This window comes from Mobula hypostoma, chromosome 16 (assembly GCF_963921235.1).
Source record: "Mobula hypostoma chromosome 16, sMobHyp1.1, whole genome shotgun sequence".
NCBI classification, from domain to species: domain Eukaryota; kingdom Metazoa; phylum Chordata; class Chondrichthyes; order Myliobatiformes; family Myliobatidae; genus Mobula; species Mobula hypostoma.
Genome location: NC_086112.1, coordinates 64,790,702 through 64,814,833, shown reverse-complemented (window position 1 = coordinate 64,814,833; position 24,132 = coordinate 64,790,702). Strand labels below are relative to the sequence as shown.

Sequence of the window (24,132 nt, the reverse complement as noted above, 5' to 3'; positions counted from 1 at the left end):
TCCCCTTCGCTGGCAGCACATTGGAAGTATCTAGAAATTAAGAACTGGTGTACACAGGCGCATAAACTAAAGACCACAAGTCGTTAAAATCTGATACAGGAGTTAATGAACTTCAAAAAGTTCCTCTGTAGAAGGAGTACATTCCTTTAACAGAAAGCTTCCCAAAGAGGTACAGTACAGGAGTACTTCTCTGACATGCCAGTGTGGGAGTGTTTATATCAGCTGATCACAACAGCAAAGTAAACACTCCCACAACACACCGTAGCTAGTACTGGGTGTGTCATATTTCAAACACAACAGTCTTGCTTGGCTGATAATTAACTTCTTCCTGAGGCCTGCCCTATTTTTAGAGGTGAACTGACAAGGATTTCTAAAGCTGTCATGATCTTGAATGGACAAGTAAAGGGGAATGTGAAAGATTCTAACATTTGTACTTTGGATTTCTTCAGGTAAGTGAAGCTTATGGTTTAAGGCTGTTCCTGTGAAAATGCCTATGTTAAATTGGTGTGTTAAACAGGATCGGACGGTAATCAGTTTCATTATTCACCAGGCTGGTTGCACAGAAGCACCCTATCAAATTCTTATACAATCCTGAAATTTCTCCAGCTACTTAAATTTTAACAGCGTCTATTTGATGTGTGCAGTCATGGCAAACAACAGAAAGCTACTAGCACTGGAATTAGTTTACATAATTCAATGTAAACTGAAAGGCACCATGTTTGTTTATACTAACAAAATGAAAGCTGGAGACGCACTGTTATCATTACGCCAAGTGTACTTTAATTTTTGCATCTTAATAACTAGCAAAGTTAGTTATTTACAGTTCTGTGTTGCTCAACATAGTTTATAAAATCTGCCACATTAGCCAATGAAGGAGTTCATTGCAGAACTCAGCATGTTGCAACTTGAGGAAGTAGCATTCCTGATGCATTAACTTTTGCTTTTAAATCCTATTTGATTTGAAATACTTAGTATGTTCATTTTATTTGTTTGTACCCAACAAGAATTGTGAATGATTAATAAATATTTTAACAAAACACTCTACTGTAGGGAGCAAGCAATATCATCGAGTGCTTTGTATTTATATACTAAAATCCAACACCCCTTTTGACCCCTCAGGTTAAATGAGTTGTCCTAGGCCAATTTCTGGTGAAGTAACCCTCAGCATTTTAGCCCTCAACAGTACTGAAGTTGAAACAGCACTACATGAAACATTGCCATAGAAAAGCAGGATCCGTCATCAAAAATCCTCACCACCCAGGCCATGCTCTTTTCTCGCTGCTGCCATCACGTAGAAGGTACAACAGCCTCAGGACTTGCACCACCAGATTCAACAACAGTTACTACCCCTCAACCATCAAGCCCTTGAACAAAAGGGGAAAACTACACTCATTCTATTTCTGGTGTTCCTACAACCAATGATCTCACGTTAAGATTTGGTCTACACGACTCCCTTGTCCATTCATCACCCTCATCCCTCCCCACCGATCTCCCTCCCGGCACTTATCCTTGTAAGCGGAACAAGTGCTACACATGCCCTTACACTTCCTCCCTCACTACCATTCAGGGCCCCAGACTGTCCTTCCAGGTGAGGCGACACTTCACCTGTGAGTCGGCTGGGGTGATATACTGCGTCCGGTGCTCCAAATGCGGCCTTCTATATATTGGTGAGACCCGACGCAGGCTGGGAGACCGTTTCACTGAACACCTATGCTCTGTCCGCCAGAGAAAGCAGGATCTCCCAGTGGCCACACATTTTAATTCCAGTCCCATTCCCATTCTGATATGTCTATCCACGGCCTCCTCTACTGTAAAAATGAAGCCACACTCAGGTTGGAGGAACAACAACTTGTATTCCGTCTGGGTAGCCTCCAACGTGATGGCATGAACACTGACTTCTCTAACTTCTGTTAATGCCCCACCTCCCCCTCTACCCCATCTGTTATTTATTTATTTATTTATTATTATTATATATATTTATTCTTTTTCTCTCTCTCCTTTTTCTCCCTCTGTCCCTCTCACTATACTCCTTGCCTATACTCTGGGCTTCCTCCCTCCCCCTTTCTTTCTTCCTAGGCCTCCTGTCCCATGATCCTCTCATATCCCTTTTGCCAATCAACTGTCCAGCTCTTGGCTCCATCCCTCCCCTTCCCACTTTCAAATCGCTTACTAGCTCCTCTTTCAGTTAGTCCTGACGAAGGGTCTAGGCCCAAAACGTCGAATGTAACTCTTCCTAGAGATGCTGCCTGGCCTGCTGCGTTCACCAGCAACTTTTATGTGTGTTGATCTCACATTAAGAACTATTTATCTTGTTATTTCATGCTTGTGATTTATTGCTATTTATCTATATTTGCCTTTCCACAGTTTGCTGTTGATCGATCCTGTTTACATTTACTGTATAGATTTGCTGAGTATGACCATAGAAAAAGAACCTCAGGGTTGTATGTGGTGACATGTATGCACTCTGATAATAAATTTTACTTTGAACATTGAACATTCCTCGCTTGTCGAAACTTGTGCACAATTTTTTCTCCTTTTCTATTATTTACCTTTTTCATTTTGTTTCGCAGTGAACCAGCTTGCTGGCATATTGTGATATATTTACTCTCGATTCATTTCTTCTGATTAAACTGTTGTGTATTTTGGTTGGTGGAAAGTGAAGCAAGTGTCAATCTCAAATATTTTCCTTCATTGAGTACAGTGATGTTCCCAGACTGAGAACTCAAACATACAATCAAGACAACACTTCAGGCCCAGAATTCAAGAAATGGATTATTAAATATGCCTCCTATACCTCCTTCTTTAAATTATAAAATACATTTTAATCACTCCTTGGATAGTGATGACAGCTGAAGTGAAAAGAGCAGCTAAAAAAAGAACTGTAGATGAGTTACTTATTTTTAAAAACATGGTGAATATGTGTTGTGACCAATGAAGCAGAATCCAATAAATAATCTATCTATCATTGCTGGCTGAAGAGAATTTTGATAGCCGGTCTCCAAACGACCTTTACTCTCTGAGGCATTGCACCATGATCTCATTCTGTCAAGGCCAGTAGTAGCTGGTGTGCAACAACTACTACAGGTTAAAGCAAGTAATTTTACCCAGTAAAACTTACCCTTAACTCTACTCGGGAAGAAGACAGGGGTATGAATTAGTTTACAATTGATAAGCTGGTGGAAAATCTGTTGTAAAAAGTAACCTTTAAGACACGCTCCTAGCAAAGATGAAGCCTCAACATTGTTGTGGATAATTCATTCTTTGCCTGAAGTCCTGAACTTTTGCCATGATGGTAGTTTGCCTATGCAAAAATATTCAACTTACACTGTTTCCAAATCAATATTTTTAGGTAGGACAATACAGTCACTAATTTGCATACATGGGAATCATTTTACAAAGTATCTGATCCTTGGAATTTAATTATCCTCTGGGTCACGCCAGACATCAAGCAAAGGTTGTAGTAGATGCAATCTTCATAAACCACTGAATAGGTAAATGGGGAGATTCCACCTCCATGCAACCATGTGTAAGAAACTTTGGACTTTGAATCACCACTGATGTTATGCAAATTTAATTTATTGAATTGCAGAGATTCGAGGAATGTATACATCATTTTCTCTTGTTCAGTAATCTCCCGTGGTTCATTTGGTTCCCTCCAGCTCTGTGGGTTCTGAGATAACTGAAGAGTCCTAGAGTTTATCTGTTCCATAAACTCTGGACAACAGTGGCGGGTGGAGACTGAGCACATGGGTGGGTGTGGGATTTTATACACCCCTTCTGTTATTTGCATATGCTCTCTGTGTGCTTCCATCACACAGGCTTCAGGTGTCCAGACACTATTCTTAATTGGAGCAGCCACAAACCACTACCGCCTATGTAAGGAAGTTAAGAAAACCAATAAATCTCAAAATATAATGAAGTAGGACTATTCCTGATGCAGGGTCCTAACCTGAAACAACAACTATCCTTCTGCCTCAGTAGTAGCCGCCTGGCCCACTGAGCTCCTCCTGTAGTTTGTCCCTTGCTCCAAATAGGAATATTCCTTTAGCATGAGTGTTCTGCTTCCAATTTTCATTGAGGACTCAAGTTTGTAGACTTCATGAGCACAAACACTAAAGGTGACATGCCAGACATATTTTGAATATTTCAGAGTACTGTATATTTAAGCTGCCAGACAGGTTCAACTACAAGTGACTGAGTCCTGTCTAAGATTTCTCACTATTAACAGATAAGTTGCCACAACAAGAAGTATGCAGTATTGTAGGTAGACAGCGAATTGCTGCTGCTTGAGGACAGATTCAACATTGGAGCGCAAATGATTTTGCAGTGATGCAGGGGAAATGGAATGAGTTAATGTTTTACGCAGGGGAGACAGAGAGAGTCGCACTGCCCCCTCAACAAATTGGTAGCAATGAAATATTTGTCTTACATGCCATCCATACAGATCATTTCATTACAACAGTGCAATGAGGTAGTACAAAGTAAAACATTAACAGCATTCAGAATGAAGTGTTACAGTACAGAAAAAGCACAGTGCAAGTGGACAGTTATGTGCAAGATTACAACAAGGTAGATTGTGGAGACAAATCATTACTTCCTATAAAGCGAAACCCAACGTCACGAATGGCAGTGATGTTTTCACTCCCAGATGAGCTGAACACCTTTTATGCTCGCTTTGAAAGGAAGAATACAACTACAGCTATGAGGATCCCTGCAGCACCCAGTGAGTGACCCTGTGATCTCTGCCACCTAGGCCAACTTCGTCCAATAGCACACACATCTGCAGTGATTAAATGCTTTGTGACGTTGGTCATAGCTAAAATCAACTCCTGCCTCAGCAAGGACTTGAACCCACTGCAATTTGCCTATTGCCGGGGGACGTCACATGATGACGTAGGATCGAGACATGGAAATTCAGCCCTCCCGGAAAAAATCAGTAGAAGTATCGTTTAAATAAAGAAAAGCTAATAAATAGTTTTTGAAAACTACTTATAAACTACTCAAGATTATTTTAAGATATGCCTTGTAAACAGAAACAGGAGATGACTACTGTTTTGACGACACCACGAGATGGGAAGAAAAAAGGGCCTACTACTGCGATGGAACCTCGGGCTCAGGTTGAATCTCCTTTTGAGGAGACACACTTTGTCTCCAGTGTTGAAGAGCGGGGGGCAGTGGCAGCGGTCTCTGGGAAGAAGAGGTGGTAAAGAAGCAGGCATGCGCAAATCGGTACAAACCGAACTACAGGAATCGACTGCCACTGAAAGTGAGAGTGATTTGGAGTTAGAATCAGACTCCCTGGTGAATACAGCTGAAGAAAAAGAGGAAGAAGAACAAGAAGAGATTAAAAGTAAAAAACATCGTGGAGACATAAGAGAGGCCTTAGTGCAAATAATGGTTGAATTAAAAGTAATAAAAACAGATGTTAAAAACATGAAGACTATGTTTGATAATGTTATGAAAAAACAGGAGAAAACGGATAAGAAAGTTGAAAAGTTGGAAGAAATAATGGAGGACACCAAAGATAGAGTGGAAAAGATAGAAGATAATATCCTTGCCTGGACAATAGAAAGAAAACGGCTGTGGGAAAAAGTGGATGTGCTGGAAAATTTTAGTAGGCGAAATAATATTAAAATTGTTGGTCTTAAAGAAGGTATAGAGGGGGAGGATCCAATAGAATTTTTTCAAAGAAGAATCCCGGAAAATTTGCAAACGGAAGAGGGAAATCGGTCAATTGAAATTGAAAGGGCACGTAGAGCTTTAAGACCAAAACCCACAACATGACCAAAATCCGCGATCAATTTTAATAACATGTTTAAGATATCAGGATAAAGAAAGGATCCTGCAGGCGGCTGCCCAAGCTGCCAAGAAAAGAAATGGGCCATTGATGATAGAAGGGAACAGAGTTCTTCTCTTCCCTGACATAAGTTATGAACTTTTGAAGAGAAGGAAGGAATTCAACCCAGTGAAAAAAGTCCTATGGGAAAATGGTTATCAATTTATACTGCGCTATCCTGCAACACTGAAGATTTTTTTGGCTGATGGAAAAAGAAAATTTTTTACTGATTATCGGAAGGCGGAGGAGTTTGTACAAGAATCTTTGAATATTCGCCAGACACAGGAAGAAATCCAGGGGAGTGAGATGGATTAAAGATGAAGACTGGGATAGGGAATAGATTTGGTGGATCTTTAAAAGCAGAAGAATATACAAATATATTCTTAATTAGACGATAGAGGGAAAGAAATGTAAAAGTTTGAGGAATATTAGTTGGGAGTAGTGATATTAAAGTTTTTTTATATATAATTTTTTTGTTATGGGGGAGCTGGAAGAACTACTGATCAATCGCTACGGGATTCATGTGTGTAATCATGGCGCCAGCCAAGGCCCGCAAAATGTAGGAGGGTGATGTTGTGGGTTTTTTTTACTCGCAACATTAGTAGGGGGGTACTTAGATACTTTTTTTATAATTTATCTATCTTTTATTTCTTTCTTTTTGCCTGGATGATGGGGGGGGGGGGGAGACACATAGCAACATGGTGAATTTTAAGGAGATTCCCCAAGGAACTATGAGAGTTGAGAAGATAAGTAATGTTATAGATTGGAGTAATTTTGTTAAGAATAATGACTAACTTATTGAATTTTTTGAGTTTTAATGTTAATGAGCTTAATGGACTGGTAAAAAGAAAAAGAATTTTAACACATATTAAGAAAATGAAGGTAGATATAGCCTTCTTGCAGGAAACACACTTAACAGAGAAAGAACATGAGAAATTAAAGAGAGATTGAGTGGGAAGTGTTATTGCAGCTTCATTTAATTCAAAAGCGAGGGGAGTTGCAATTTTGATCAATAAAACGTTACCAATTAGAATACAAAATGTAATAACTGATTCTACGGGGAGATATGTGATTATACATTGCCAACTTTTTTCAGAATTATGGACTCTCATGAATATTTATACACCAAATGAAAATGATGCAAAGTTTATACAAGAAGCCTTTTTGAATTTGGCTGATGCATATGATAAAATATTAATAGGTGGAGACTTTAACTTTTGTCTAGACCCAGTTTTAGATAGATCAACTAAGACTCTTACAAAATCAAAAGTAGTAAAATTAACCTTACCATTGATGAAAGATTTAAATTTGATTGATATATGGAGAGGAATTAACCCAAGAGAAAGAGACTATTTGTTCTATTCTAACAGACATAAAACTTTCTCAAGGATAGATTTTTTCTTATTATCAATGAATATTCAGGACAGAGTGAAAAGTATGGAATATAAAGTGAGAATATTGTCAGATCATTCTTTAATAATGCCAATAATAATGACGGATAAGGAGGAATCGACATATAGATGGAGATTTAATTCAATATTATTAAAACGTCAAGATTTTTGTGACTTTATGAAAAAACAGATTCAATTTTTTTGGATACAAACTCTTACTCAGTTGATGATAAATCTGTATTATGGGACGCCATGAAAGCATATTTGAGGGGTCAGATAATAAGTTATACTTCTAAAATTAAGAAGGAATATATGATAGAACTAGACCAGCTGGAAAAATATTACAAAATTAGAAAAAGTATCTCAGAGACATATGACAGAAGAAAAACGAAGACAACTTGTCAATAAGAAGTTACAATATAATATGCTTCAGACATATCGAAGGGAAAAAGCAATTATGAGAACAAAGCAAAGGTATTATGTGTTAGGTGAGAGAGCACACAAGATTCTTGCCTGGCAGTTGAAAACAGAACAGGCTTCCAAAACGATAAATGCAATCAGAACAAGTGTAAATAAAATTACTTATAAACCTTTAGAAATTAATGAAACCTTTAAAGTTTTTACTCTGAATTATATCAGTCAGAATCACAAAATGATGTTAATGAGATAGAAAGATTTTTATCACAAATAACTCTCCCAAAATTGAATTCAGAAGAACAGACAGGATTAGATATGCCTTTTACATTAAAAGAGGTTGAAGAAGCTTTAGGATCACTTCAGAGTAATAAATCTCCAGGAGAGGATGGTTTTCCACCTGAATTTTACAAAAAGTTTAAAGATTTATTAATTTCTCCTTTTATGGAGTTAATACGTCAGGCGGAAAGAACACATAAACTTCCAGAATCTTCTTCGACAGTGATTTTAATAGTACTGCCAAAAAAAGACAGAGATCCTTTAAAACCAGCATCATATAGGTCTATTTCTTTGTTGAATACGGATTATAAAATAATAGCAAAAATTTTATCTAGTAGATTATCTAAATATTTACCAAAATTAATACATATGGATCAAACAGGATTTATTAAAAATAGACAATCGGCAGATAACGTTAACTCGGCTACTTAGTATAATTCATTTGGCACAAAAGAGGGAGGAGATGAGTATAGTAGTAGCTTTGGATGCGGAAAAAGCATTTGATAGATTGGAATGGGATTCTTTATTTAAAGTATTACAAAAATATGGGTTAGGAGTACCTTTTATAAACTGGATTAAAACCTTAAATACTAATCCCAACACTAAAGTAGTGACAAATGGCCAAATTTCAACACCATTCCAGTTAAAAAGATCAACGAGACAAGGTTGTCCATTATCACCTGCTTTATTTGTATTAGCAATAGAACAATTAGCTGAATTAATTAGAATTGATTCAGATATTAAGGGTTTTAGAGTTAATCGAGAGGAATATAAGATTAATTTATTTGCTGATGATGTTTTGATTTATTTAACAAACCCATTGCATTCGTTGCGTAAATTATCTTCTAGATTGGAAGAATATGGGAAAGTATCAGGGTATAAAATAAATTGGGATAAAAGTGAAATCTTACCCCTTACTAAAGGAGACTATAGTCAATGTCGATTAGCAACTCAGTTTAGATGGCTGATAAATGGTATAAAGTATTTAGGTATAAGAGTTGATAATGATATAAAGAATTTATATAAATTAAATTATTTATCACTATTGAACAAAATTCAAGAAGATCTTGACAAATGGATGATGTTACCAATAACATTAGTGGGTAGAATTAATGCTGTAAAAATGAATATATTTCCTAGATTACAGTACCTATTTCAAACACTATCAATACAATTGCTGCAGAAGTTTTTTTCAAGAGTTAAATAAATGTGTGAGGAAATTTCTTTGGAAAGGTAAGATGTCAAGAACATCATTGGAAAAATTGACATGGAAATTTGACTTAGGAGGGTTACAACTTCCAAATTTTAAGAATTATTATAAAGCAAATCAACTTAGATTTATTGCATCTTTTTTTGACGAATGAAAACTGGCATGGATTAGAATAGAATTAGATAAGATAGGAGAAAATACACCCGAAGATTTTATATATAAATGGGAATCTATATGGGCATGGGAAAAGAAGGAATCTCCTATATTAAAACATTTGATTGATTTATGGAATAAGATAAATGTTAATGATGAAATAAAGAAATCTTTATTAGCAAGGAGACCTTTGATTCAAAATAGACTTAATCCTTTTACAATGGACAATCAACTTCTATATAATTGGTATCAAAAAGGGATTAGATATATAGGGGACTGTTATGAAGGAGGTATATTGATGTCATTTGAACAATTAAAGAATAAATATAAAATATCAAATAACACTTTATTTTGTTATTTTCAATTAAGGGCTTATTTAAGAGATAAACTGGGTCAAACAATGTTATTACCAAAACCGAATGAAATTGAAACTTTAATTCAAAAAGGAAAAATTTAAAAATTTACTTCTTTTATGTATAATCTGATTCAAAAACAGACACTTAAGCAAGGAATCCATAAGTCAAGACAAAAATGGGAAACGGATTTAGATGCTGCTTGGCCTGCTGCGTTCACCAGCAACTTTGATGTGTGTTGCATTAATATTGATGAAACAAGTTGGTCAAGACTATCTCTTGACGGTATGACAAATACAATAAATGTTCAACTCCGATTAGTACAATATAATTTTTTACATCAATTATATATTACACCACAAAAAATAACTAGATTAAATTCAAACTTATCTGATCAATGTTTTCGGTGTAATCAAGAAATTGGAACTTTCTTACATCCTACTTGGTCTTGTTTCAAAATTCAACCTTTTTGGATAAATTTAAGAGTTTTATTGGAACAAGTTATTGGAACACAACTTCCTCATGACGCAGTATTAATTTTATTAGATGACATTGAAGGGATAAAACCGAAACTTGAATAAATATCAGAAAGAATTTATAAAAATTGCATTGGCAGTAGCCAACAAGGCTATTGCAGTTACTTGGCAATCGGATTCGTATTTAAGTATGGATCGTTGGAATAATGAAATCTTTAGCTGTATTCCACTTGAAAAAATTACTTATAATTTAAGGAATAAATATGATACATTTTTGAGTATTTGGCCCCCTTATTTACAAAAGATAGGATTGTATATATAGGTGCTCCAATGATAAAGATGTTGGTCCTTTGGGGAAAGAAACAAATACATATATTAAATTTATTTCTAATCCCATGGAGCATGTGGAGACCTTCCAATATCCAGGCAGTCTTTCTTTCATTTTTTTTTCTCTATTTTTTTCTTTTTTTTTAGGTAGGGGTATGTAATGGGGGTAAGGGTTAAGGGGAGGGGGAGGGTAGAGATTATTCTATGTAATCAAGTTTGAAAATTGAATTAAAAAATTATAATTAAAAAATTGCCTATTGCCACAATAGGTCAATGGCGGACATGATCCAAGGCTGCATAGAGACCCTGCCACAGATTGGCTCTCCATGCAGCCTTGGATCACCTGGACAATACAAATACTTATGTCAGGATGCTGTTTATTGACTACAGCTCAGCATTTAACACCATCATTTCTACAGTTCTGATCAAAAAGCTCCAGAACCTGGGCTTCTACTTCCCTCTGCAACTGGATCCTTGACTTCTTAACTGGAAGACCACAATCTGTGCAGATCGGGAATAATCTCCACCTCACTGACAATCCACACTAGTGCACCACAGAGCTGTATGCTTAGCCCACTGCTCTACTCTCCCTACACCCATGACTGTGTGACAAGGCACAGCTCAAATGCCATCTATAAATTTGCTGATGATACAACCATTGTTGGCAGAATCTCAAATGATGATGAGAGGGTGTACAGGAGTGAAACATACCAGTTAGTTGAGTGGTGTCGTAGCAACAACTTTGGACTCAATGTCAGCAAGCCTAAAGAGTTGATCATGGACTTCAGAAAGGGTAAAATCAGTGAACACAAATTAATCCTCATACAGAAATCAAAAGTGGAAAGAGTGAGCAATTTCAAGTTCCTGGGTGTCAATATCTCAGACATCCCACCTCTCCCAGAAGTTCCGGGAGTCTCCCGCATATTAATAGAGCTAAGGTACCGGTGACCCCTGTTTCCATCCAGGGGGTCAGTGTGGACATGGTGGAGGATTATAAATACCTGGGGATACGAATTGACAATAAACTGGACTGGTCAAAGAACACTGAGGCTGTCTACAAGAAGAGTCAGAGCCGTCTCTATTTCCTGAGGAGACTGAGGTCTTTTAACATCTGTCGGCGATGCTGAGGATGTTCTACGAGTCCGTGCTGGCCAGTGCTATCATGTTTGCTGTTTTGTTCTGGGACAGTAGGCTGAGGGTAGCAGACACCTACAGAATCAACAAACTCATTCGTAAGGCCAGTGATGTTGTGGGGATGGAACTGGACTCTCTCACGGTGGTGTCTGAAAAGAGGATGCTGTCTAAGTTGCACGCCAATTTGGTCAATGTCTCCCATCCACTACATAAGATACTGGGTGGGCACAGGAGTACATTCAGCCAGAGACTCATTCCACCGAGATGCAGCACAGAGCGTCACAGGAAGTCATTCCTGCCTGTGGCCATCAAACTTTACAACTCCTCCCTTGGAGGGTCAGACACCCTGAGCCAATAGGCTGGCCCTGGACTTATCTCATAATTTACTGGCATAATTTACATATTACTATTTAACTATTTATGGTTCTATTATTATTTATTATTTATGGTGCAACTGTAATGAAAACCAATTTCCCCCGGGATCAATAAAGTATGACTATGACTATGACGATGAATAGTGGCTCCCTGATGCCTGCAAATTATATACAATGTCATGGAAATCAATTTTTTTGAGAGCGAGCAAGAGAAAGAAAATTTCTACAGATGTACCATGGAGAGCGTTCTAACTGGCTGCATCACCGTCTGGTATGGGGATGGGTGGGGGGGGGGATGGCTACTGCACAGGATCAAAGTAAGCTGCAGACCATTGTAAAATTAGTCAGCTCCATCATGGGTACTAGCCTCCATAGTATCCAGGACACCTAAAAGGAGCGGTACCTCAAAAAGGCGACATCCATCATTAACGACCCCTATAACCCAGGACGTGCACTCTTCCTATTGTTACCATCTGGAAGGAGGTACAGAAGCCTGAAGGCACACACTAAATGATTCAAGAACAGCTTCTACCCCTCTGCCATCTGATTACTGAGAAGACATTGAACCCATGAACACTACCTCAATACTTTTTATTACTATTTTTAAACTACTTATTTAAATATTTAACATAAGTGTGTGTATACATGAAATGTTTGAAGAAATATCAAGCAGAATAGACAAAGGAGAATCAGTTGATGTTGTATACTTGGATTTTCAGCAGGCCTTTGACAAGGTGCCGCACATGAGGCTGCTTAACAAGCTATGAGCCCACGGTATTACAAGGAAGATTCTAGTATGGATAAAACAGTGGCTGACTGGCAGGAGGCAAAGTGTGGGAATAAAGGGAGCCTTTTCTGGTTGGCTGCTGGTAACTAGTGGTGTTCCACAGGGCTCCATGTTGGGACCAACTCTTTGTATGTATAGATGATGGAATTGATGGCTTTATTGCAAAATTTGCAGACAATAGATATAGGGGCGGGTAGTTTTGAGGAAGTAGAGAGGCTACAGAAGGACTTAGATTAGGAGAATGGGCAAAGAAGTGGCAGATGGAATGCAGTGTCGAGAAGTGTATGGTCCTGCACTTCGGTAGAAGAAATTAAAGGGCTGACTGTTTTCTAAATGGAGAGAAGAACTGAGTGCAAGGGGATTTGGGAGACCTTGTGCAGGATTCCCTAAAGGTTAATTTGCAGGTTGAGTCTGTGGTGAGGAAGGCAAATGCAATGTTAGCATTCATTTCAAGAGGACTAGAATAGAAAAGCAAGAATGTAATGTTGAAACTTTACAAAGCACTGATGAGGCCTCACTTGGAGTATTGTGAGCAGTTTTGAGCCCTTTATCTTAGAAAGGATGTGCTAAAATTGGAAAGGTTAAAAGAAGGTTCACAAAAACGATTCCAGGTTTGAAAAGCTTGTCATACAAAGAACGTTTGATAGCTCTGGGCCTGTATTCACTGGAATTCAGAAGAATGAGGGGTGACCTCATTGAAACCTATCAAATGGTGAAAAGCCTTGATAGAGTGGATGTGGAAAGGATATTTCCTATGGTGGGAGAGTCTAAGCTAGAGGACACAGCCTCAGAATGGAGGAGTGCCCTTTTGGAACAGAGATGAGGAGGAATTTCTTTAGCCAGAGAGTGGTGAATCTGTGGAATTTGGTCACTGTGGAGGCCAAGTCTGTATGTGTATTTAAGGCAGATGTTGTTAGATTTTTGATTGGTCAGGGCATGAAGGGATATGCGGAGAAGCCAGGAGATTGGGGCTGAGAGGAAAACTGGATCAGTCATGATAAAATGGAGGAGCAGATTCAATGGGCCAACTGGCTTAATTCTACTCCTATGTCTTATTGTCTTATGTATTGCATTGTATTGCTGCTGCAAAGTTAACAATTTTCATGACAAACAACAGGCATTTTCATGACATATGCCAGTGATATTAAACCTGGTTCTGAAGAGTCCATCTTACCATATTGGGTAACTATTCAATAGTCTTACAACAGTGTCCTTGAGCCTATGGCATGGGATCAGCAGGACAGACTGCTAGTGATGTTCACTCCTAGGAATCTGAAACTCTCAACCCTCTTGATCTTAGCACTATTGAGGTAAACAGGAACATGACCACATTCCACTCCCTTTTTCCTGAAATCAATAACCAGCTCTTTTTCTTTGCTGACATTTAGATACAGGCTGTTCTTACGACACCATGTCACTAAGCTCTCTAGCTGCTTCCTGTACTCCAACTCATCATTATTTGAGTTATGGCCCATTACGATGGCATCATCTGCAAACCTGTAGATGGAGTTAAGCAGAACATGGGCACGCAGTTGTGTAGGGGGGCTGAGGATAAAGCCCTGTGGTGTGCCAGTGTTGAGAATAATCATAACAGATGTGTTGCTGCCTATCCTTACTGATCATGGTTAGTTAGTTAGTCAGAAAGTCAAGTATCCAGATCTACAGATAGATGTTGAGACTCAAGTCTAGAAGCTTGGACATGAGTTTGTTTGGGATTATGGTAACGAGGACACAGCTGTAGTCAGTAAGCACCTGTCCAACATTGTTGTCTTTACTGTCCAGATGCTCCAGAGATGAGTATATGGCTAGACAGATGGTGCCTGTTGTAACTGTGGATGAAGTCATCAGAGAGATGCAGCTGGTAGATATAAAAGTCATAGAAGTCTTTATTTGGGACATACACAAACTGGCTGCCTTTGGAGGGGAGAGAGGGAGGGGGCGAGGGAAAGGGTTGAGAGGGGAGAGGGGAGAGAGGAGGGGGAAGGGTAGAGGGTGAGGGGAGAGGAAGGGGAGGAGGAGTAGGGTGAAGAGGAGGGGAGAATGGGGAGAAAGAGGGGGAGAGAGGGAAGTTAAGGGAGGGGAAGGGGAGAGGAGGAGTAGGGTGAAGGGGAGGGTTGAGGAGGAGGGGGAGGGAGAAGGGGAAGAGAGGGGGAGAGAGGGAAGGGAGGGGAAGGAGTGGGAGGGAGGGAGAAGGAAAGGGAGACCGGGGGGAGAGAGAAAGGGAGAGGGAGAGAAAAGGAGAGGGGGAGAGAGTGAGAGCAAGAGAGACTCCCTGACCCAACATTACAGAACATTTCTAAATGTTAAAGAACAAAGGCAACAGGACAATTTCTATAGTTATAATGCCCTCATCATGTTTCTTTTGAGGTACATGTAATTTTTAAGATGCCAGGATCTTCCCACCAACATACCCAAAAGAAGTGTTAATTTCCATGGTCTCTAAGTCATGTTCATGCAGTGGGGTGTTGACTGCATTCATGAATATGCAGACATCTTAAATCCACTGGATGTTCCATTTCCCACCAGAGCTGCATTTTAAATTTAATCTACAATCCACATTCATGTCTGAAGATTGGTTGCTAGCCAAGTAAATATATTTGTTATATACCCTAAGTCCAGAATGCATCCCAACAGTATCCTCCATAGACTTATTTTGGCAGTAGGCAAAATGCATCTGGTTGAGGCTGTTTGGGAGGCTGGAGTTAATTCGTGCCATGACCAGCCTTGTGAAGCACTTCATGTTGGTGCACGTCACAGCCACTGGAGGGTAGCCACCCTCGGTGCTTTGTTCTCTCAGCACTCCTCCTCCCACAGTTTGATGCTCAAATGGCAATGCCACTACCAAGATATATTGCACACTCAGAAGTGAAGAGGACTGTCAGGATGATTTGGGGATGTAATGTTGAAATTGGGATGTAATGTTGAAATTGTATAAGGCATTGGTAAGGCCAAATTTGGAGTATTGTGTACAGTTCTGGTCACCGAATTATAGGAAAGATGTCAATAAAATTGAGAGAGTACAGAGGAGGTTTACTAAAATGTTGCCTGGGTTTCATCTCTAAGTTACAGAGAAAGGTTGAACAAGTTAGGTCTTTATTCTTTGGAGCGTAGAAGTTTGAGAGGGGACTTGATAGAGGTGTTTAAAATTATGAGGGTTAGATAAGAGTTGACGTGGATAGGCTTTTTCCATTGAGAGTGGGGAAGATTCAAACAAGAGGACATGAGTTGAGAGTTAAAGGGCAAAAGTTTAGGGGTAACATGAGGGGGAACTTCTTTACTCAGAGAGTGGTGGCTGTGTGGAACGAGCTTCCAGCAGAAGTGGTTGAGGCAGGTTCGATGTTGTCGTTTAAAGTTAAATTGGATAGATATATGGACAGGAAGGGAATGGAGGGTTATGGACCGAGTGCAAGTTGGTGGGACCAGTTGAGAGTAGGAGTTCGGCACGGACTAGAAGGGCCAAGATGGCCTGTTTCCGTGCTGTAATTGTTATATGGTTATATGGTGATTGGAATAAGAAAGGAGAACAGGAGGGAGAAACTCAGGAAGCTTGGGAGCATTGTGAACTCGATAAAGACAGGCTCAAAGTGATAATGAACGTCGACTGCACCTCTTCCTAGAGATGCTGCCTGGCCTGCTGCGTTCACCAGCAACTTTTATGTGTGTTGCATGAATCTACTCCCATCTATCTGCAGTCTTCCGACATCATGGTTTTTGCAATCTCTTTAGGGAAGGTTGGAATCTGTGTGAGTGACAACAAATGAGCAACATACTGTATGCCATTCACTCACAGAGTGCAAGTACTAGTTTTCATAGTTCAGCACTTTAGCTTTCCTAGTTTTACATGTTCATTTTTGACTGATCTACAACATTTCATTAATTGTTTGCTGTTATCTGTTTCTTCCAACTGCTACTTTTCGAAGATACTGTAACTAATTATGAAAGCTTACTTGACTTGTTGGGAAACATCCCTGTCTTTCAGCTTTGGCCTGTTAATAACCTGAAGAGAGCTCCATGCATCAGATGCCGTTGTGGATTCAATCATGCCCTTTCTATCGACATGATCCATTTATTTCAGTTGATATTTGTGGCAGAGTTACTAGGTAATTCCATGAGTTCCACAACTTAAGTATTTGTCATCTTGTTGTCAAGTTAACAGTCAGTACAATGAAACCCTTGTGGACATAACTGGCATTCCTTTCTTGCTTTGAATAAATTCCCATGACTCACAATCATAGAACCAAGCTCTAAGTACATAGAGTTTTTACATTTGTACTTCCATGTTAGCATTTAACATTTTATTGTTCCTGACTTTGCTTTTATTTAACTTCCCAGTGGTGGCTGTATCTTCCCAATTCTGTTATTTTTGGTGTTAAGTAAGAGGTATTCACTGATGGTTGCATCAAAATATGTGACATAGTCCTAAGAGGAAGGTGGCTGTGTCCTGTCTCATTATATATATTTTCTTCAAACTTATTGCAAGATTATGTCAGGGAAAACATGCTGATGAGGGTCTGCAGATTAATAATATGATTTTTATGAGGACATATGTAATTTTAATTTAGTCTTGGGACAAGCTATGTTCCATAGGAATCTGTCAGACCCTGACTGTGCATATAGCTGTGTTGCTGGAAGCATGTTAGAGGAGAAAAATAAGTCAAACACACATTTTCTCACTCCAGGATATTGACAAAAACTGGTGCCACCTGATCCTTTCATCAGCTCCTTAATACAGTACCCAGCCACCTTGTAAAGAGTGATCATGTTCAGTTGACAAGGGAAACAAGAGACCTTGCCCATTTATAAGGTCAGATCTCTTATTGATAAAAGTAAGGTATGGTGTTTTTTTTTGGTCTCTACATTTTTCCTGACACTGCCTTAAGGATAACATCTTGTCTATATTTGACCTTTCTGCTCTAATGCTCCTCTGAGGCCCCGGATACACTTCCACAGCTGGTTCCTGTTGGCTTTTGAGTACAACTGTAGCAGATAGTTTTCTTGTCATACTTAGAAGTTGCCATTATCACTTCAGTCCTTTTTGTTCCTGTATTGCTTCATGATGTTTGCAATTTTTCATGCAGCTTATGGTACATTGGCAGACAAGGATACAAGGATTCAAGTAGTCATGGCAGAGTGGTCTTCATCTCACATCTGAGAATGCAATTCCACCTGCTGCTTTGTTATACATAAGTGAGTGTGGAATTTTATTCAGTTCTTTTATTCATTGGACTCTGATTATTCAATTTACCCATTCCTTCAGTGACAGCTATTCCTGACGAGAAAAATGCCTCTCAAATTAGACAGCAGTCTCTCAAAAGCCGGATCTCAGTGAAGTATGCAGCAGCGAGCTGTGCACACAGCAGTTGGAACTCAGTCAGCTGCACTGGAAGGTCTAGCAGAGGCTACAAAACTGGGGAAAGGCATTGTGCAGGCTGAAAAGAGTGCTCAGCTTTAGAAAGGCCTACGTTCAGTAACACTACAGAGGAGGTAGCTAATGAGAGAGAGAAAGAAAGTATGTGTGTGTGTGTGAGAGAGAGAGAGAGAGAGAGAGAGAGAGTAAGAGAGAGAGAGAGAGACAAAAGATAAGAAATATAAAGTGACAAGCAGGAAGAGATTTAGAAGCAGGGAGAGGACGGAAGATGAACAGGAGATGAATGGAGAGAGACAGTGGACTATCCCATATCCAAGGAACAGGTGTGGCATTTATTAAGTAAAATAATCCCTGTTCATCTCTCAAACCCTCTTTCTCTAAGATCTTGTTTTGGTTCAACATACTAGTTATACTCCAGTATCTTAGAAAGTTCAAAGTTCAAGTTTAATTGTCATTCAACCATACATGAATACCCATGAATACAGCCAAACGAAACAGCAATTTTCCAGGGCCAAGGTGCAAAACTCAGTACCAACAGTCACACACAGCACAAGGCACATATGAAACAGCAAACACATACAAGAAATCAGTAAAATACAGTCACACAAAAAATATAGTCCAAGACCCTGAGCTCCATGAACCTTGCAGAAATCTGCAGTCAAACACGATGCAGCTTGTCTTCTGACAACCACCAGGCCGCGGACCGGTACCGGGCCGCAAGGAAACGATATGAGTCAGCTGTACCTTTCCTCATTCCCTGTCACGGACTGTTGAACTTGAACATAGGGTAGCCAACTGTCCCGTATTTGCCGGGACATCCCGTATATTAGGCTAAGTTGGTTTGTCCCATAAGGGACCGCCCTTGTCCCGTATTTCCCCTGCTAAGGTACAGCGTTCCTATGAAACCTTTCGTGCCGAAATGGAGTAAAGCGAAGAAGCAATTACCATTAATTTATACGGGAAAAATTTTTGAGCGTTCCCAGACCCAAAAAATAACCTACCAAATTATACCAAATAACACATAAAACCTAAAATAACACTAACATATAGGAAAAGCAGGAATGATATGATAAATACACAGCCTATATAAAGTAGAAATAATGTATGTACAGTACAGTCGGGAAGATTAAGCCAAAACCAATTTGTGGGGGGAAAAAAAAATCGGCACGTACGCGTACGCGCATGCGCACACAGGTGCCCGCGCAGGGCTTCATGGTCATGGTAGTCTTTATGGGGTAAACACAAGTGTCCCGGGATTTGACTGCTACACTTGTCCCTCATTTGGGAGTGAGAAAGTTGGCAACCCTAACTGTAAAAGACAGGTTGAGGTGAGCTTAACCCTACTTGAACATCACCCCCCCCCCCACCCCGGTCCGCAAGAATATTGTCAATATTAAACCGGTCCGCGGTGCAAAAAAGGTTGGGGACCCCTGTTCTGACAAGCAAACGCTGGGGGGGGGGGAGCATCAACCCCAGCTTGGATGCCATGCCACACCACCTCCAGTAGAGTGCACCAACACTGACACCTCTCTCCTGGGGACTGTAAACAGGTGACACCACAACTTGAAGCCTCGTCCCCACCTCGACTGAGGCCACGTAATTCCTCGCCTTCTGTCAATAAATGAGTGAATCCGATTTGCAGCATTCTGCATTAACAATGTGCAACAGGGTCTTGTGATCACAAGAAAATTGACGAAGATGATCACTTGCTGTTAGAATGCACACCAAATTCGCACATTGACTCTTCCGACACCTCTCTGATGTAGGCAGCAGCACGATCCACACCGTCCAGCTCCTTCAGTTTCTCCCACAATGAGCTACTTACTGATGGGGTAGACCTGCAGTACTTTAAGTTCTTAATATCCAGCAGGGTCTTGCAGTCATAAAAATATGTTTAAAAAGGACAGTAACACTTTTGGTTGGCCCCTTGGAAGTCACTGCGATCAAACATGCCACCATCTTACCAGAAGTCCTAAAATCTATATCTCTTACATCAAATGTCAGGTTACATCCCATGATTATCGTCTATTTCAAGGTTCAAAGTAAATGATGTTATCAAAGTACATATATGTCACCATATACAACCCAGAGATTAATTTTCTCAGTCTTGTGTCTAATTTTCCTCACAAGCAAGATTAAACTGATTGGTGTATAGTTACAGAGTTTATCCCTAAGCTATTCTTTCAACAGGGGTGCATTATTTTAAAACTTTACTGTCTTCAAATGGCACCCTGGATTCTATGAGGCCAAAGTCGATGGCAGATGCTGGAATCTAGAACAACACAGAATGCTGGAAGGGGGAGATTGCCAGTACATAACAGTAGGAAAAGGGTAGCCATTCGGTGGAACCAGATGGGGATGGCATGATGGGCAGATGGAACCAAGTTGGGGGTGGGATGTGTGGAAAGATGGGAAGGGTGAACAAGGGGAGTAGAAAACTGGGTGGACAGTTGAACGTGTGGGGGATGACAGTATCAGGGTTAACTGAAATTGGAAAATTCAGTGTTCATGTCATTAGGTTATAAATGTCCCACGAAGAATACGTGCTATACTTCCTACTTGTCCGCATTGACTTTCTCCCTTCCTGTAAGAACAGCAATAGAGTTCCCTTGGTCAGCATCTTTCACCCCACCAGCCTCCACGTCCGACATACCATCCTTTGCCATTTTTGGCGGCTCCAACACAACCCTACCACCAGCCTCATCTCTCCCTCCCTCCTTGTGATTTCCATAGAGACCATCTATTTATGACTCCCTGATCTGCTTATCGCTCTACACCCACCACTCCCCATACCCTCCTTGCAATACTTGATGTATAACTTCTGTCCTTTTGCCTGCCCCATCATCAACATTCAAGTAGCTAAACAGTCTTTCCAAGTGCACCTTTTACAACCAGATCTCCTCAGTTCTATGCCTGTGATGAGGCCTCTTCTACATTGGTGGAAAACCTGCACTCTTTCTTCCGGTAAGATGGCAGTACGTGTGAATGCAGTAGCCTCTCGGGGCCAACAAAAGGAGATTCTTTCTCGTTGATCAGAGCAGCTGGACTGATGTTGGCGGCGTCAGCTGAAGTGTCGAAGGAGCTGGTCAGGATATTGGCAGAGCCCATCAGAATATGAGAGGAGCCCATCAATGTGTCGGAGGAGCCCGTTTGGGTCCAGTGGAGCTGACTTAGCTGCAGGACTGTGTTGCTGCTCACTCGGTAGCACTGGAGTTGGTGCAGTATAACCGTGGGAGATTTCAAATGCAATCACAAGACCCTGTAGTTGCCGCAGGCCTGTCACCCTTCTCTGGTGGACGGGCAGTTGACATGGGAGCTGTGTACCCTCAGTTGTAGTGAGAACTAGGCCTCCAGCCTCAGGCTTGCATGCTGCTGCAAACTAGGTGAGAGACACAGAAGCACTACAGCATGGTTGAGGCCTGGCCTGGCCTGGCCTTGCCCGTTGGTGCTGCCCTCCCATGTTTGAGCAGTGGAATGGCAGGCTGGAATGCGGATCTGTACACTGGCAGGAGTACTGTATGTACCATCAATTGCTGGACATTGTGCTCATGGTCTTGGACTGTATATGTTTTATTTCTCGAGTTAATATACTTCTTTGTTTGATATTTTGAATTATGTTACTTGCTATTTTGAATGTTTTGCACCTTGGCCCCAGAGGAACACTGTCTCATTCAGCTGTATCTATGTATGGTTTGAATGATAATTAAACTTAGATTTGATTTGATTCTCTGCAACAACCACCTACAGTTTCAGGTTAATGTCATTTTAATTCTCCTTCCCATTCATACACCAACCTGTTTGTCCTCGGCCTTATCAGAGGCCAACTACAAATTTAAGGGAACATCTCACATTTGCTTTGCTAGCTTACGATGCTATATTGTAAGCTATAAGCATTGAATTTTCTAATTTCAGTCAACTTACCCATGTTCATCTCCCATCCTCTCCCTGCCTCTAAATCTCTTTCTGCTTGTCATTTTATATCTCTTTTGTTTCTCTCTCACACACACACATATTTGTCCAGCTAGTTTTCTTCTCTCTCTGTTCTCCCTGTATTCTCCTCCTCCCATCCATTTCCATCTGCCCTTTTATCTCCTTCCTACCTGGTTCCACCTAACATCTAGCAGTTTCTGTCTCACCTCACTACCTACTGCTATATGCCAGCAACCTGTCTCGCCCTTCTCAGTCCTGAGGCAGGGTTTCAACCTGAAATGTCAAGCTACACCTTTTGCCTCCACAAATGCTGCCTGGCTCTCTCTCTCTCTCCATGTTGTTTTACAGCGGTTGACACCCAGCTTAATGGTGCATTACCGCCACCTTCTGCTCCGGATTGTGCAATAGACTTACATTCTACATCCCTTCACCCAATCTCTCACTCTCTCTCTCTCTCTCTCACACACACACACACACACCCTAACCTACACTTTATCCTCCCCTCTTTGGCCATCCTAGTACCCTATTCCTGCTTATCCGTCACATCCTATAAAAAACCCCTTACCCCTTAAGAAAGCTAAAAACATCCTAACCTGCGCTCTCTCACCCATGCCCAGCAACCCTTTCAATGTGAATTCCTGCACCAATTCCCTTAGATTAATTCTCATCATCTCCCTCTGTATCCCATATTTCCTGCAACTCAGAACTACATGTTCTACTGACTCCTCTTCCTGACATTCCTCACACAATCCTGTCTGGTGTTTCCCTATCATTTTCAATGTTTTGTTTAATGCACAATGCCCCAGCCTTAACCTAGTCCACACAATTTCCTCTCTTCTGTTTCCATTACCCACCCTAGTACCTGCAACACATTTTTGTATTTGATATAAAGGCCTCCCTTTCCCCTTCCTGTCCCATCTTTCTTGCTACATTTGTTTGATTTTTTCCCCAGATTACACACCTAACCTCAGCTTTATTGATACAAATGTGTATTTCTATATTTTCTTTCTTTAACGCCCTCTTTGCCAACTCAACCACCCTCTCATTCCCCTTCACCCCTACATATGCTGGAACCCATAGAAATTTTACCTGACCTCCCTGATTTGGATTTTTTGTGACTGACTGAAGGACTTCATAAAGTACATCTTACCGACTGTTTGAGTGAAAAGACCTTAAACTTGCTACAACTGAGGATGAATCTGAGCATATCAACGCTTTGACTTGTCTAGCTTTCTCCACCCATTGCAACACAACCAACACTGCCAGCATCTCCACTGTATACACCCCTAAATTATTTAGATGTTCTTCTGCTGATTCTAATTTCTTTTGCTGGTATAGCCACCCCAAACCCTGTCACTCCTGTTTCAGGTACCTTAGCACCATCCGTATAAATCTGAACATAATCACTATACTTTTCCATCACATGACAGTTAAATGCACTTACCAAATCAGTTTTATATTTTCCTTTCCTCTTTACCTCTAACAAATGCCAGTCTATGTCAGGCCATACAAGCTTCCATGGAGCTACAACCAGATAAACTACTTAAGGACTTATCCTGAGATCAAACACTCCACATTCTTTAGCAATATCATTCCCTACCCAACTAAACTTATCCCTTTGAAAACTCCCATTTTCCCAGCACTCCTGCAACACTCCTTTAGCAGGGTGAGAATCATTGCACCCCTGCAAATTAGCTCAGTAGTTTGCCACCAATTGCATCCTTCTTAGTTCCAAAGGCATTACTCCTATTTCTACCTGTAGGGCTGATACGGATGATGTTTTAAAAGCCCCACTGCACACTCTCAAAGCCTGAGCCTGAATCACAGCCAGTTTCCTTATAAGAGACCTAGCTGCTGAACCATATGCTATATTTCCATAGTCCAACATAGATCTTACTAAAGCCACATATATTCTCTTCAACACTGAACAACTCGCTCCCCATTCCCTACCAGTCAAACATCTCATCACATTTATTACTTTTTTTCATTTTTCCTCACCTTTCCTGATATGGTTTGCCCATGTTAATCGTGAATCAAACATAACTCCCAGAAATTTAAATGATCCAACCCTTTCTAATTCAATCCCATACATCCTTAACT

At 40.3% G+C, this 24,132-nt stretch overlaps 1 protein-coding gene across 5 annotated transcripts in view; it reads left to right on the top strand.

Moving 5' to 3' along the window:
* The first annotated feature begins 274 nt into the window (after positions 1–274).
* The window catches only part of rassf6 (Ras association domain family member 6), a 63,662-nt gene continuing 39,804 nt past the window's right edge, over positions 275–24,132 (top strand). Inside the window, exons 1-2 of one of the 5 annotated variants that reach the window (XM_063069045.1) lie at positions 275–449; positions 17,414–17,565. The gene's annotated coding sequence lies outside the window, so the exon portion shown is untranslated. Of the gene's footprint in view, positions 450–16,713; positions 16,835–17,413; positions 17,566–17,854; positions 17,922–24,132 lie in introns of those variants that run through there. The other 4 variants (XM_063069044.1, XM_063069043.1, XM_063069046.1 and 1 more) reach the window with 4 other exon arrangements.